Source organism: Schistocerca cancellata, chromosome 1 (assembly GCF_023864275.1).
Source record: "Schistocerca cancellata isolate TAMUIC-IGC-003103 chromosome 1, iqSchCanc2.1, whole genome shotgun sequence".
Taxonomy (NCBI): Eukaryota; Metazoa; Arthropoda; class Insecta; order Orthoptera; family Acrididae; genus Schistocerca; species Schistocerca cancellata.
Genome location: NC_064626.1, coordinates 1,065,174,135 through 1,065,190,575, shown reverse-complemented (window position 1 = coordinate 1,065,190,575; position 16,441 = coordinate 1,065,174,135).

Sequence of the window (16,441 nt, the reverse complement as noted above, 5' to 3'; positions counted from 1 at the left end):
AATGGAATGTTATCTACTCCGGGGGCCTTGTTTCGACTCGGGTCTTTTAGTGCTCTGTCAAACTCTTCACGCAGTATCGTATCTTCCATTTCATCTTCATCTACATCCTCTTCCATTTCCATAATATTGTCCTCAAGTACATCGCCCTTGTATAGACCCTCTATATACTCCTTCCACCTTTCTGCTTTCCCATCTTTGCTTAGAACTGGGTTTCCATCTGAGCTCTTGATATTCATACAAGTGGTTCTCTTTTCTCCAAAGGTCTCTTTAATTTTCCTGTAGCAGTATATATCTTACCCCTAGTGAGATAAGCATCTACATCCTTACATTTGTCCTCTAGGCATCCCTGCTTAGCCGTTTTGCAATTCCTGTTGATCTCATTTTTGAGACGTTTGTATTCTATTTTGCCTGCTTCATTTACTGCATTTTTATATTTTCTCCTTTCGTCAATTAAATTCATTATCTCTTCTGTTACCCAAGGATTTCTACTAGCCCTCGTCTTTTTACCTACCCGATCCACTGCTGCCTTCACTATTTCATCCCTCAAAGCTACCCATTCTTCTTCTACTGTATTTCTTTCCCCCATTCCTGGCAATTGTTCCCTTATGCTCTCCCTGAAACTCTCTACAACCTCTGGTTTAGTCAGTTTATCCAGGTCCCATCTCCTTAAATTCCCACCTTTTTGAAGTTTCTTCAGTTTTACTCTTCAGTTCATAACCAATTGATTGTGGTCAGAGTCCACATCTGCCTCTGGAAATGTCTTACAATTTAAAACCTGGTTCCTAAATCTCTGTCGTACCATTATATAATCTATCTGAAACCTGTTAGTATCTCCATGGTACTTCCATGTATACAATCTTCTTTCATGATTCTTGAACCAAGTGTTAGCTATGATTAAGTTATGCTCTGTGCAAAATTCTACCAGGCGGCTTCCTCTTTCATTTCTTAGCCCCAATCCATATTCACCTACTATATTTCCTTCTCTCCCTTCTCCTACTATCGAATTCCAGTCACCCATGACTATTAAATTTTCGTCACCCTTCACTATCTGCATTATTTCTTTTATCTCTTGATACATATCATCAATTTCTGCAGAGCTAGTTGTCATATAAACTTGCACTACTGTAGTAGGCGTGGTCATCGTGTCTATCTTGGCCACAATAATGCGTTCACTACACTGTTTGTAGTAGCTTACCCGCACTCCTATTTTTTTATTCATTATTAAACCTACTCCTGCATTACCCCTATTTGATTTTGTATTTATAACACTGTATTCACCTGACCGAAAGTCTTGTTCCTCCTGCCACCGAACTTCGCTGATTCCCACTATATCTAACTTTAACCTATCCATTTCCCTTTTTAAATTTTCTAACCTACCTGCCCGATTAAGGGATCTGACATTCCACGCTCCGATTCGTAGAACGTCAGTTTTCTTTCTCCTGATAACGACGTCCTCTTGTGTAGTCCCCGCCCGGACTTCCGAATGGGGGGGACTATTTTACCTCCGGAATAATTTACCCAAGAGGACGCCATCATCATTGAATCATACAGTAAAGCTGCATGCCCTCGGGAAAAATTACGGCTGTAGTTTCCCCTTGCTTTCAGCCGTTCACAGTACCAGAACAGCAAGACCGTTTTGGTTAGTGTTACAAGGCCATATCAGTCAATCATCCAGACTGTTGCCCCTGCAACTACTGAAAAGGTTGCTGCCTCTCTTCAGGAACCACACGTTTGTCTGGCCTCTCAACAGATACCCCTCCGTTGTGGTTGCACCTACGGTACGGCTATCTGTATCGTTGAGGCACGCAAGCTTCCCCACCAACGGCAAGGTCCATGGTTCGTGGTTCATGTAAATGTACAGGGCGAATAATATCCGTTAGCTACAACCCTGTCTCACTCCCTTCTCAACCACTCCTTCCCTTTCACGTCCCTCGACTCTTATTACTGCCGTCTGGTTTCTCTGTAAGTTGCAAACAGCCGTTCGCTCTCTGTATTTTACTCCTTCTACCTTCAGAATTTGAAAGAGAGTGTTACAGCCCACATTTTGAAAATCTTTCTCTAAACCTACCCATGCCGTAAACATAGGTTTGCCTTTTCTTAATTATCTCCTAAAGTAAGTCTTTATTATCTCCTAAAATAACTATACAAGTCCCATAAACGAAGGTTTATCTTTTCTTAATTATCTCTTAAAATAAGTCATACGGTCAGTATATCCTCGCGTGATCCTACATTTCTGCGGAATCCAATTCCTTTGTAAACAATTCGTGTTAGCATTTTGCAATCGTAACTTCTTAAACTGATAGTATGGTAATTTTCACACCTGTCAGCAACTACTTTCTTTGGAATTGGAATTATTACATTCTTCTTGAAGTCTGAGGGTATTTCACCTATCTCATACATCTTGCGCATCAAATGGAGGAGTGTTATCATGGCTGGATCTCCCAAAGCCGTCAGTACTTCTAATGAAATGTTGTCCACTAACGAAGTTTTGTTTCGAGTGAGAGTTTTGGCCAGGAATGCCCCTTTTGCCAGTACTAGTCTGCTTTTAATGTCTTTCTTGCAACGCCCATCATTGGCTATTTTGGTGCCTAGGCAGCAGAATTCCTTGACTTCATCTACTTCGTGACCATCGATCCTGGTGTTAAGTTTATCGCTGTTCTCATTTCTGCTACTTTTCATGACATGGGTCTTTATTCGATTTACTCTCAATCCACATTCTGTGCTCATTAGACTGTTCATTTGTAATTCTTTTTCATGTTCAGTCAAAATAGGAATATCATCAACGAATCTTATCTTTGATATCCTTTCACCTTAAATTTTAATTCCACTTCTGAATCTTTCTTTTATTTACAATGTTGTTTCTTCGGCCGGCCGGAGTGGCCGCGCGGTTAAAGACGCTACAGTCTGGACCCACGCGACAGCTACGGTCGCAGGTTCGAATCCTGCCTCGGGCATGGATGTGTGTGATGTCCTTAGGTTAGTTAGGTTTAAGTAGTTCTAAGTTCTAGGGGACTTATGACCACAGCAGTTGAGTCCCATAGTGCTCAGAGCCATTTGAACCATTTGTTTCTTCGACGTATAGATTGAACAGTAGGGGCAAAAGACTGCATCCCAGCCTTATACCCTTTTCAATCCAAGCTCTTCATTTTTGGTCTTCCATTCTTATTATTCCCTCTTGGCTCTTGTACATGTATTACCCGCCTCTCCCTACATCTTACCCCTATTTTCCTTACAATTTCGAAAAACGTGCGCCATTTGCCATTGTCGAGCACCTTTTCCAAGTCGACAAATCCCGTGAACGTGTCTTGATTCTTATTTACTCTTGCTTCCATTCTCAACCGGAACGTCAGTGCTACCATTCTGGTCCTTTACCTTTCCTAAAGCCAAATTGATCGTCGTCCAACACATCATCAATTTTCTTTCCCATTCTTTTGTACATTATTCTTGTAGCATCTTGGATGCATAAGCTGATTGTGCGATGATTCTCGCACTTGTGAGCTCTTGCAGTCTTCGGAATTATGTGGATGATATTTTTCGGAAAGTCAGATGGTATATCGCAAGACTCATACGCTCTACACAACAACGTGAACAGTCATCTTGTTACTACTTCCCCCAGCGATTTTAGAAATTCTGATGGAATGTTATCTATTCCCTTCGCCATTTTTGATCTTGAGTCTTCCAATGCTCTTCCAAATTCTGACTCTAATACTGGATCCCCCACCTCTTCGACGTCGACTCCTGTTTCTTCTTCTATCACATCTGACAAATCGTCACCCTCATAGAGGCTTCCAGTGTACTCTCTCTCCACAGCTCACGTCACGAAGATGAATCCTCATATCTCTCCTGGCCATCTCAATCATCAGATCTCAATATTGTTGAGCGTTTTCCTTTGTAGTATTGCCTGTGTCCAAATACAGGGTACTAGACGGCCGGGGTGGCCGAGCGGTTCAGTTGGAACCGCGCGACCACTGCGGTCGCAGGTTCGAATCCTGCATCGGGCATTGGTGTGTGTGGTGTCCTTAGGTTAGTTAGGTTTACGTAGTTCTAAGTTCTTGGGTACTGATGACCTCAGCTGTTAAGTCCCATAGTGCTCAGAGCCAAATACAGGGGCTGGACGAAAATATGGAAACACTACTAGCAATGTATGCTTGAACGTAAATGGAGACGCTAGCTAAGCCTGCAGATTACACTGTTGTATATGATCACGAACAGCACCTGCGAAATGCTCTCAATACATTGCACTGTCAGTCGTGGACAGAACTGTGTTCTGTTCGGTTGGGATTGCATTACGTCGGAGCTAAGTAAATTCGAAACGTGAGCACATTTTTGGTGTTCGTATGATGAGTGCTCCCTAGCCAAAGTCACCGAAACTGTGGTGTACCAGTAGGCTCCGTATCGAATATTTATACCGTATTCAGCGAAAGCGGAAAAATAACAGTCGATAAGTCACAACGCGGACGAAAGTATGAGTTGAGAGAACGTGACGGACTGTCACTGAAGAGGACTGTGACGAAAAATAAGAGGACGACAGCATTCAGGGTCACTGCAGAACTGATTGTCGCATTCGCGACCCCTGTCAGCACCAACAACATAAAGGAAACGCTAGAAGCAGAGAACTGTAAAGCGAGCTGGCATTCCGAAACCGCTCATCGGTGATACATCTACATCTATGTGATTACTCTGCTATTCACAATAAAGTGCCTGGCAGAGGGTTCAATGAACCACCTTCAAGCTGTCTCTCTACCGTTCCACTCTCGAACGGCACGCGCGAAAAACGAGAACTTAAATTTTTCTGAGCGAGACCTGATTCTCTTATTTTATCATGATGATCATTTCTCCCTATGTAGATGGGTGCCAACAGAATGTTTTCGCAATCGGAGGAGAAACCTGGTGATAAAATTTCATGAGAATATCCCGTCGCAACGAAAAACACCTTTGTTTTAATTATTGCAACTCCAATTCCAGTATCATCTCTGTGACACTATCTCCCCTATTTCGCGATAATACAAAACGAGCTGCCATTCTTTGCACTTTTTCGATGTCATCCGTCAGTCCCACCTCATGCGGATCCCACACCGCACAGCAGTACTCCAGAACAGGGCCGACAAGCGTAGTGTAAGCACTCTCTTTAGTTGACCTGTTCCACCTTCGAAGTGTTCTGCTAATGAATCGCAGTCTTTGGTTTGCTCTACCCACAATATTATCTATGTGATCGTTCCAATTTACGTTATTTGTAATTGTAATCCCTAAGTATTTAGTGGAATTTACAGCCTTCAGATTTGTGTGACTTATCTCGTAATCGAAATTTAGCTGATTTCTTTTTGCACTCATGTGAATAACTTCACACTTTTCTTTATTCAGGGTCAACTGCAACTTTTTGCACCATACAGATATCTTATCTAAATCATTTTGCAAATCGTTTTGATCATCTGATGACTACAAGAGCCGGCCGAGTGGCCGAGCGGTTCTAGGCGCTACAGTCTGGTACCGCTTGACCGTTACGGTCGCAGGTTCGAATCCTACCTCGGGCATGGATGTGTGTGATGTCCTTAGGTTAGTTAGGTTTAAGTAGTTCTAAGTTCTAGGGGACTGATGACCTCAGACGTTAAGTCCCATAGTGCTCAGAGCCATTTGAACCATTTTTGAACTTTACAAGACGGTAAATGACAGCATCATCTGCAAACAATCTAAGACGGCTACTCAGATTATCTCCTATATCGTTAATATAGATTGAAAACCATACAGGACCTATACTTAGTCAGTTTGAGGTGAATGGAAACTAAATGTGTAGGCTAAGTAGGTTGTTTAGGTTTTTATGTTGGTAACGCCACGTAGCGCTCTGTTTGAAAATCACTGACTGTGCTGTTGGCAGTCTGTGGCTGGTTGGCATTGTTGGAATATTCGCTATTGTAGTATTGGGCAGTTGGATGTGACCAGCGTGTAGCGTTGGGAACCGCCAGCAGTGGTGGATGTGGGGAGAGAGATGGCAATTTTGAGAGCGGACGATCTGGACTTGTGTCCGTCAGAAAAAGGAAATTTTTAAGACTGGATGTCATGATAATGCCTTTTGAACACCATTAAGGTAAATACATAGTTTGTTCTCTATCAAAATCTTTCATTTGCTAACTATGTCTATCAGCTGTTAGTGCCTTCAGTATTTATAATCTTTCATTTAGCTGACAGTATTGGCGCTCGCCGTATTGCAGTAGTTCGAGCAACGAAGATTTTTGTGAGGTAAGTGATTCATGAAAGGTATAGGTTATTCTTAGTCAGGGCCAATCTTTTGTAGGAATTATTGAAAGTCTGATTGCGTTGCGCTAAAAAAAATATTGTGTATCAGTTTAGTGTTGATCAGAATAGGTAAAGAGAGAAATGTCTGAGTACGTTCACTTTTGCTCAGCTGTTTGAAAATCAAATAACGTAGAGGTTTTCCAGCACTGTCATTTATAATTTTCCAAAGGGCACGTTTCAAACGCCAACTCGTTTCCTACACCGTATTAGGCACGGTAATGTGTTGTGACTTTCGTGTTTCAATATTCCTGTCTAACCCCTGTATGTGTTACTTTTACTAAAGGAGATAGATAAGGAATTCGGAAGCGTATGTCACTTACAAGGGAAATCATACAGCTAAAACGGTTTGAATAGAATAATAATGTTTGGTATATCGCATTGTCTCTTCACTGACTTGGACTTCTACTGTCTTTACATCGCTTAACGTTGCAACATAGACTGCAGATTTTTGCAGATAAAGGACCTTGTGAGTGATACAATGTACACATCGTCGCATTTTGAAATTATTCTTATTTGATTTTAGGCGCTGTAGCTTGGACACTTTCCTTGTCAGTGAAGCAAGTAATCATTTCTTTCCTCTTCTCTGAGTCTCACGCATGTAAACTTGTGAAACTGATTGAACCAAAAATTGCAGAAACTTCGCGACGTCCTTAAACTTTTACGATATATTTTCTTTTTCTCTCCTTCCTTTACCGTTGTATTCAATTAGCCGCATGTCCACAAAGAAATCTGTAGTTATTATAGTAGCTTATTTTACTTATCCTTTTCAATTTAGTGAGAATAAACTACGTTTATCCCGCAACTCTACAATTCCATTTCGCAATACATCTGCTGCCACCTGGAGTTAACAAAGCGATGACGAGTGATACAATTTGTGCATCAAGTTTTCATTGCAATTTATCAGGCAATCGCAGCTTTGGATCCCAAAATCCTCGCAGAAATCCGACGAAATTAAAACTGATTTCATCCTCGTTACGACATTGAAATCTGCGTAATCACGTATCGCTCAGCAAGAGTCTCTGGTACGACCATTGGCGTTGGTACTCGCCGGGGATATTGTTTTCATTGCGAAGCCAATCTCGTCCCCGGTTAATCTTCCGTAGCAGAATTACGCTACAGTTACAAGGGCAGGCAAATGCGCAATAATCGATAGCTGTGGTAAGCCTTGATACAATTCAGGTCACATGCTGTCGGAAATTGTGCATTTCCTACTGCTGCTGGTGGGACAAGAATAACAGCTTCGCTTCTGTTTTCAGCGAATTTGTGTGACGCGTAAGTGTTGAAGAGTGGTCCTTCTCGATTTTTTCTACATGCTCTATTAAATCACGTTGGTAACTGCCTTTCTCTGCTCCAGCTTTCAGCTTTTTATACATCCGTGTTTTTTTTTTTTAGTTACAGTAGGGGCATACACATTAAGTTTTTCTCTCATAACACAGGGTACATATTTTCATTTTCCTTAAAATTTTGCCGGCCGGGATGGCCGAGCGGTTCGAGGAGCTACAGTCTGAAACTGCATGACCGCTACAGTTGCAGGTTCGAATCCTCCCTCGAGCATGGATGTGTGTGATGTCCTTAGGTTTGTTAGGTTTAAGTAGTTCTAAGTTCTAGGGGACTAATGACCTCAGAAGTTAAGTCCCATAGTGCTCAGAGCCATTTGAACCATTTGAACCTTAAAATTTTATTTCAGTAAACTGTACTTTTCCTTTGTCTTTCTTGTTTAAAAGCGAAGATTCGCTTTCGAGCAGGGGTTGCCTTGTGACCGTAAAATCTCAGCTTTGTAACCTTCCTTGTTTGCCACCTCTTATTCTGTGTATTGTGCCGCAAGTAATTTGAAACTTATTTAACTCATTAATGAAGTAATTCCCATATTCACAGATAATGTCGCAGCCTAACAGCAGAAAATAAGACACCAGTTCTATTGATTGTTCGCTAGTAAGATTTTGGAGCGTACTGGAAATTTCCTTCCAAGGCTGTTTGGTTTCTTACTGAAATTTTTAGATAATAGTTCTTACGTGATTCATAAATGGAAATGCCGTGTGGCTAGGGCCTTCCGTCTGGAAGACCGTTCGCCTGGTGCAAGTCTTTCGAGTGGACGCCACTTCGGCGACTTGCGTGTCGATGGGAATGAAATGATGAGGATAAGGACAACACCCAGTCCCTGAGCGGAGAAAATCTCCGACCCAGCCGGGAATGGAACCCAAGCCGTCAGGTATGACATTCCGTCTCGCTGACCACCAGCTACCAGGGGCGGACTACGTACTTCATCTAGGCGATATACTGTAAACTGGAGGTCATTTTCTGTCTGTTATGAATACAGTGGAACATTTTTTGTTAACTTGGATAAGTGTTGTTCGCCTCTACGTTGATTGTGCTTCTCAATTCATACCAAAATGGTCAGTTGCATTTCATGAGATGGAATGTTGTTGAAATTGTGTGGTGACGGCCTGTTCCAGGTCTTACATATTATCCTGCTTTACTTCATACGTGATTAGCATATCAAACTATCGTTCCTTCATTCTGCTTTCCGAATCGTTCTGTATTTGTCGAGCATTACTCGCTACTTTACGGATGTACCTCATAAGTGGTTAAGATGAAGATGCTAGTAATGTAGACTGGTGATCATACTGGATTTTGACATCGAACTCACTTCTGGTGAGATGCAGATTTCTCCATTCACATCTTGGCTCGGCACTCGGGTATTTCTCTAATATGGAACAATAACTTTCTCTTGCTCACCGGAGCGACACGTCAATCAAACCTCTTTTTCCGTACTGTCTGGGTTGGCGAGAGAATAGCACTGTGGCGAGTATGTGCCATTATTTACTACGGGGTGTCAAAAAATACGCCCGAGCCTGAGATTGGTGCTGGCAGTACCGAAGAGGTCTGACGAGTGACGTAATACCAAACACGTCAGTCACCTGGCAGTATACAGTTGGAGAGAGGCAGCGAAAGTGCAAGGGCGTGTTTACTGTACCCAACACGGATTTCAAGCTGCAGCAGTGAGCGTCAATTAGATTTTGCGTTCTTCTAGACAAAACTCCATCACAAACATTGCAAATGTCGCAGCAAACTTAGAGAGAGCAAGCCATGAGGAAAACACAAGTTTTCGAGTGGCATAAACGATTTCGGGAGGGTGGAAAAGACCCCTAACTTATACGAGGTGCATTCAAGTTCTAAGGCCTCCGATTTTTTTTCTCCGGACTGGAGAGAGATAGAAACTTGCGCATTGTTTTAAAATGAGGCCGCGTTCACTGTCAATACGTCCCAGAGATGGCAGCACCGTACGGCAGATGGAATTTTACCGCCAGCGGCGAGAATGAGAACTGTTTTAAATACTTGAAATGGCGACGTTTTCCTTACTTGAACAGCGTGCAATCATTCGTTTTCTGAATTTGCGTGGTGTGAAACCAATTGAAATTCATCGACAGTTGAAGGAGACATGTGATGATGGAGTTACAGATGTGTCGAAAGTGCGTTCGTGGGTGCGACAGTTTAGTGAAGGCAGACAACAAACCGAAACAACCTCAGGCTCGCACAAGCCGGTCTGACGACATGATCGAGAAAGTGGAGAGAATTGTTTTGGGGGATCGCCGAATGACTGTTGAATAGATCGCCTCCAGAGTTGGCATTTCTGTGGGTTCTGTGCACACAATCCTGCATGACGACCTGAAAATGCGAAAAGCGTCATCCAGGTGGGTGCCACGAATGCTGGCGGACGACCACATGGCTGCCCGTGTGGCATGTTGCCAAGCAATGTTGACGCGCAACGACAGCATGAATGGGACTTTCTTTTCGTCGGTTGTGACAATGGATGAGAGGTGGATACCATTTTTCAATCCAGAAACAAAGCGCCAGTCAGCTCAGTGGAAGCACGCAGATTCACCGCCACCAAAAAAATTTCGGATAACCGCCAGTGCTGAAAAAATGCTGGTGTCCATGTTCTGGGACAGCGAGGGCTTAATCCTTACCCATTGCGTTCCAAAGGGCACTACGGTAACAGGTGCATCCTACGAAAATGTTTTGAAGAACAAATTCCTTCCTGCACTGCAACAAAAACGTCCGGGAAGGGCTGCGCGTGTGTTTTTTCACCAAGACAACGCACCCGCACATCGAGCTAACGTTACGCAACAGTTTCTTCGTGACAACAACTTTGAAGTGATTCCTCATGCTCCCTACTCACCTGACCTGGCTCCTGGTGACTTTTGGCTTTTTCCAACAATGAAAGACACTCTCCGTGGCCGCACATTCACCAGCCGTGCTGCTATTGCCTCAGCGATTTTCCAGTGGTCAAAACAGACTCCTAAAGAAGCCTTCGCCGCTGCCATGGAATCATGGCGTCAGCGTTGTGAAAAATGTGTACGTCTGCAGGGCGATTACGTCGAGAAGTAACACCAGTTTCATCGATTTCGGGTGAGTAGTTAATTAGAAAAAAATCGGAGGCCTTAGAACTTGAATGCACCTCGTAAGATCGATACCAATGTCAACACAACTGGCGTCATGTTGCGGGAAGACCATCGCGTATCGTTAACAAAGATTGCAGAGATTATGAATATATCCTACAGATCAGCTGAAGACATTGTACGAAACGTTCTAGCTTACGAAAAAGTTGCAGCAAAATGGGCGCCTTATAAGATCAATGACGAATACAAGGCTCGCCGTGTGTTGGCGTGTTAACAGTGAAAGGGAAGGCTTAATTGAGAATCAGATTTTTTGGTTTCATCATTATGACCCACAGACAAAACAGGACAGTGCCCAATGGAAACATCTTTCAAGTCCAAGACCCACACAGGCCAAAGTTCAAACAAGTGCAGGAAAAGTCATGCATCTTGTCTTCTTCGATAAGCAAGGTATTATTAACTATCATATAGTGGATGAGCAACGTACTGTTATTGCTAATTACTATTGTGACGTATTGAAAGGCCATTAAAGAGGAAAACTGCAATAAGAAGACCACATCTTACTCAGATGGGATGGATCCTTCATCAGGATAATGCACCAGCTCATCGTGCCATCAAGACTCAAGAAACAATCACCGAATAAGGCATTGAGGTGATGCTACACCCATCTCATTCACCGGACCTAGTGCCGTGTGGCTTCTTCCTCCTATTTCCTGCAGCGAAAAAAAAGTTTCGGTGTCGTTATTTTCAGAGTCATCGAGAGCTGAAGAATCAAATTTCGGGTGTACTCAATAACTATGAAAAACGCTGGAATCGTTGTATTGTCTGAGGGAGATTACTTTTAAGGTCTGTAATGGAATCTGAATACAGTTGAGCAGTATTTTCCACTAAATAAATAATTCCTGTAACTTTTTGACACACCCTCGTGTATATACACTACTGGCCATTAAAATTGCTATACGAAGAAGAAATGCACATGATAAACGGGCATTTGGACAAATATATTATACTAGAACTGACAAGTGATTACATTTTCACGCAATTTGGTTGCATAGATCCTAAGAAATCAGTACCCAGAACAACCACCTCTGGCCGTAATAACGGCCTTGATACGCCTGGGCATTGAGTCAAACAGAGCTTGGATGGCGTTTACAGGTACAGCTGCCCATGCGGCTTCAACACGATACCACAGTTCATCAAGAGTAGTGACTGGCGTATTGTGACGAGCCAGTTGCTCGGCCACCATTGACCAGACGTTTTCAATTGGTGAAAGATCTGCAGAATGTGCTGGCCAGGGCAGCAGTCGAACATTTTCTGTATCCAGACAGGCTCGTGCAGGACCTGCAACATGCGATCGTGCGTTGTCCTGCTGAAATGTAGGATTTCGCAGGGATCGTATGAAGCGTAGAGCTGCCGGCCGGGGTGGCCGAGCGGTTCTAGGCGCTTCTGTCTGGAACCGCGCGACCGCTACGGTCGCAGGTTCGAATCCTGCCTCGGGCATGGATGTGTGTGATGTCCTTAGGTTAGCTAGGTTTAAGTAGTTCTAAGTTCTAGGGGACTGATGACCTCAGAAGTTAAGTCCCATAGTGCTCAGAACCATTTGAACCATTTGAGGGGTAGAGCCACGGGTCATAGCACATCTGAAATGTAACGTCCACTGTTCAAAGTGCCGTCAATGCCAACAAGAGGTGACAGAGACCAATGGCACCCCATACCATCACACCGAGTAATACGCCAGTATGGCGATGACGAATACATGTTTCCAATGTGCGTTCACCGCGTTGTCGGCATACACGGATGCGACCATCATGCTGTAAACATAACCTGGATTCATCCGAAAAAATGACGTTTTGCCATTCGTGCACCCAGGTTCGTCGTCGAGTACACCATCGCAGGTGCTCCTGTCTGTGATGCAGCGTCAGGGGTAACCGCAGCCATAGTCTCCGAGCTGATAGTCCATGCTGCTGCAAACGTCATCGAGCTGTTCGTGTAGATGGTTGTTGTCTTGCAAACGTCCCCATCTGTTGACTCAGGGATCGAGACGTGGCTGCACAATCCGTTACAGCCATGCGGATAAGATGCCTGTCATCTCGACTGCTAGTAATACGATGTCGTTGGGATCCAGCACGGTGTTCCGTACTACCCTCCTGAACCCACCGATTCCATATTCTGCTAACAGTCATTGGATCTCGACCAACGCGAGCAACAATGTCGCCATACGATAAACCGCAATCGCGATAGGCTACAATCCGACCTTTATCAGAGTCGGAAACGTGATGGTACGCATTTCTCCTCCTTACACGAGCCATCACAACGACGTTTCACCAGGCAACGTCGGTCAACTGCTGTTTGTGTATTAGAAATCGGTTGGAAACTTTCCTCATGTCAGCACGTTGTAGGTGTCGCCACCGGCGCCAACCTTGCGTGAATGCTCTGAAAAGCTCATCATTTGCATATCACAGCATCTTCTTCCTGTCGGTTAAATTTCGCGTCTGTAGCACGTCATCTTCGTGGTGTAGCAATTTTAATGGCCAGTAGTGTACATACGTTACGATAGGCATTGTGGTTGCACTGCTTCCAAAAATAACCTTCGCCCAAAGCATTTGCGTGGCGCCATACTGGATTTCGTCAAGTTCATATTTGGTGTGTTTTATATTATAACCACATTATAACTTATGCTCTGTAAATAAATGCTGTTCCAAAGCACCAGTACCTTGAGGATCTCTCGAAAAGATACAATTGATTAAATTAAATGTCAAATATGAGTTACCGGTGTTTAAAGGATTCAGGATATTTACGACACAGGACGAAGTTACAATTTGTACGTCATTCTAATGCTACAGTCGCTAACGTCCACTATGAGAAGTGACGAGATGGCATCTTGAGTGCGATGGTTGAGGTTCGCGTCCTGCCATCAGCAAGAGCTTTATTATTTACCTTCATGTTTCTGAGAGCTCCGGGGACTTGTCATTGTCAAATTAAGCATGAAACACGGTAAAGGAAGTGAATATTCAAAACACGTTGATTACCTGTTAAAAACAAACTACAACTTATCGTCAAAACAAAAGAACATTAAGACTTGAGGACGTGGCAAAAAATTGAAATGTGACTTAGCTCACTCTCAGCATCCTATATAGAATAACAGAAAATTTACAAAATAGTTATTTTAGGAGTCTTCTCCTTGAATCAAAAACGTCTTCAAATAAAGCACATATGCAGACGAAATATAGTCTGGTACTAGTACAGGCGTATTCCTGCTGGTGTTTCTCTTGTTGTTCCAGTTACTTTCATGAGCAAAGGAAGAAGGTTACGTTCCTGGCAGTGATTTTTCGTACAAATTAGAGCGCACTTCCTACAACCTGCACATTTATTTAGCATTCGGGGCTCTTCTTAAGTATTTTTCGCGCTGCACACCGCTATGTAAATAGCGTTTATAAAGTGGGCAGGTTCTCACTTTCATAGAAGGAGAAGACTACAATAGTTCTCAAATTTCCAATGAATAAACCAGCCGAACATGCAAAAAGCTTCTGCTTTAATTCGTCTGCTAGAATGGTTGCCGCAGTCACCACGGCACCTTGACATCAGAGACAACTAGTGATGCCTACGTGAGAGCCGAAGTATATGTTTGAAAGTAGCGCAACCAAAGTACCTGTCTTGGAGTATAAACAAATAAAGGCACGTGTAGCGAGTGGCGCTCGAGAAACTGACCCGAAGGCGCTCAGGCGAGCTTTGCGTACACTAACAGTCTGTACCTCACGATAGTCGGGTTGAGACTCAGCCCTTGTTTTCGCTGTCCACAGTGAACTGGCTGCTATTTTTGATCTTGCGGCGTTTTCTTGCTAATGTAAATTTATTGCCGTACGTGTTCTTATGAAACCTTACCAGCGCTCCATTCCTAGGAATGAGGCTGGAAACCTCCCTAAAATTTGCAGAACTCCCCATTGTGGAGAACGTGCCATGGGAGTCTTCTTCCCTGCCGGCAAGTGAGACTACGATTTTCATTGGCTGATAAATGTTAAATCATATGGTGAGAAACAGGGATACACTGAGGTCTTTTTGCTGATTGGACGCAGAGAGATTTATTTATTTATTTATTTTTCTACTGGAAGGCCGTACAGAGTTAGTTGGTGGTTGGTAGTTAAATGTAGGAGATGGCTGGGCTCCTGCTAAGTAATTCCGTAGCTATAGTTTAACTTTTTTCGCGACTTTGAGCTTATTCAACCACGTCGCTATCGACAACATGTTTTCGGCTTCGCGCAGTAAACACGATACAAACAGCGGTATTCTCCATTAGCAGCTCTCACCTATCAATAGTCGGCGCCACCGTCTTCGACTACGATCACTGCGGCCCCGGTTAAGAGTATAAATAGCGGAGTGCTTTTTCAATTTCCGATTACGCGGATAAGTGGAAAAAGAGAGGCTTAACCTAGATATACAGCTCAATTCGTGTTTCTGAGATACTACTCTAGTTACGTGAAGTCACGCATGTCTGTTCTTCCAGGTAACTTTACTTTTCTGTGGTATTTTCAGTCCCCTACCACCTGTGGATCAGTTGACCGATGCTGTTATCAGCTGTAGGTCTAGCGGCTTTTCTACTGATTTTGTAACCCTTTGATTCCACATTCCATTCCAGTTGTGTGCTCTGCTGATGTCATGCTAATCTGATTCCTTTTCTACCACGATTATTATTATTATTTGCGTATGGATCAGTTGTCTTACGGCCATTTATTTCAGTAAATTTGTCCAGTATAATGCTGGCGGTGACCCTCTGTAACTGACCAGTCAAAAATACATCTTGTTAAAGAAAGCTATATTTCAATAGATCTTGCTTTACAGTCAATTTATGAAGTTTGCTGATTTATCTAGTTCCTTCTTGAATTAAAAGGTTAAATGTTACCTGATCCAACTCTCTCATTCAGTATACACGTGTAGGTGGTGTCTGTTCTTTAGGACATGTCCGAAAGAGCGGACACCACATATACTTGTATAATAAAGGCAAGGACGGCGAATGATCACTTCAGTAGGGACGCACACCACGCTCGAACTCTTACAGGAACTGGCGAGATGCCGCGAGTAACGATGATGATGGGCAAGGTGCACTGCATCAGTTGTGCGTGGATAAGTTGAGAATTTGGATCTCCCAGGAGCCGTTCAGGAACAGTCCGTGCAGTTACGCTGAGCACTATGTCCGCATGGCGAAGTGGTCAGCGCATCTGCCTAGTAAACAGGGGACCTGTATTCGAATCCAGGTCCGGCACAAATTTTCAACTTTCCCCATTGATTTAAATCAGTGCCCACTGGCATCTAATATCATTAATTCCTTTGCATCTTCTCTCATTTAGTAGTTATTAGATAACCTTATATATTGATTGCCCAAATACTCTAACCATAAGCTAGTGGACGAGACACCCTGATAGTTTCAGGTATTTAATTTGAGCATTTCCTATGCGCGACAGTCAGTAAATCCGTGTAATCCACGTGCTTCGTGGCGGTATTTCAGCATCTCTTCTGAGCTTTCTACAAAATATTGTCTGTTTATGAGAAACCTGAATATATTGATTTCAAAAACCTTCTCCTCATGTAACGTGTACTTTAGATATCGTTTCAATTGCTGAGAAAAACTGACTGTTCGTTAGCTCTGTGTTGGGCGGATGAACAGTGCCGTGAAATAAAAATTTAAACTTCATGAAATGCAAAGTTTTAAATTAAGAAATTGAATCTGATTAAATGACCGAAGAAATTAACTTTGTGCA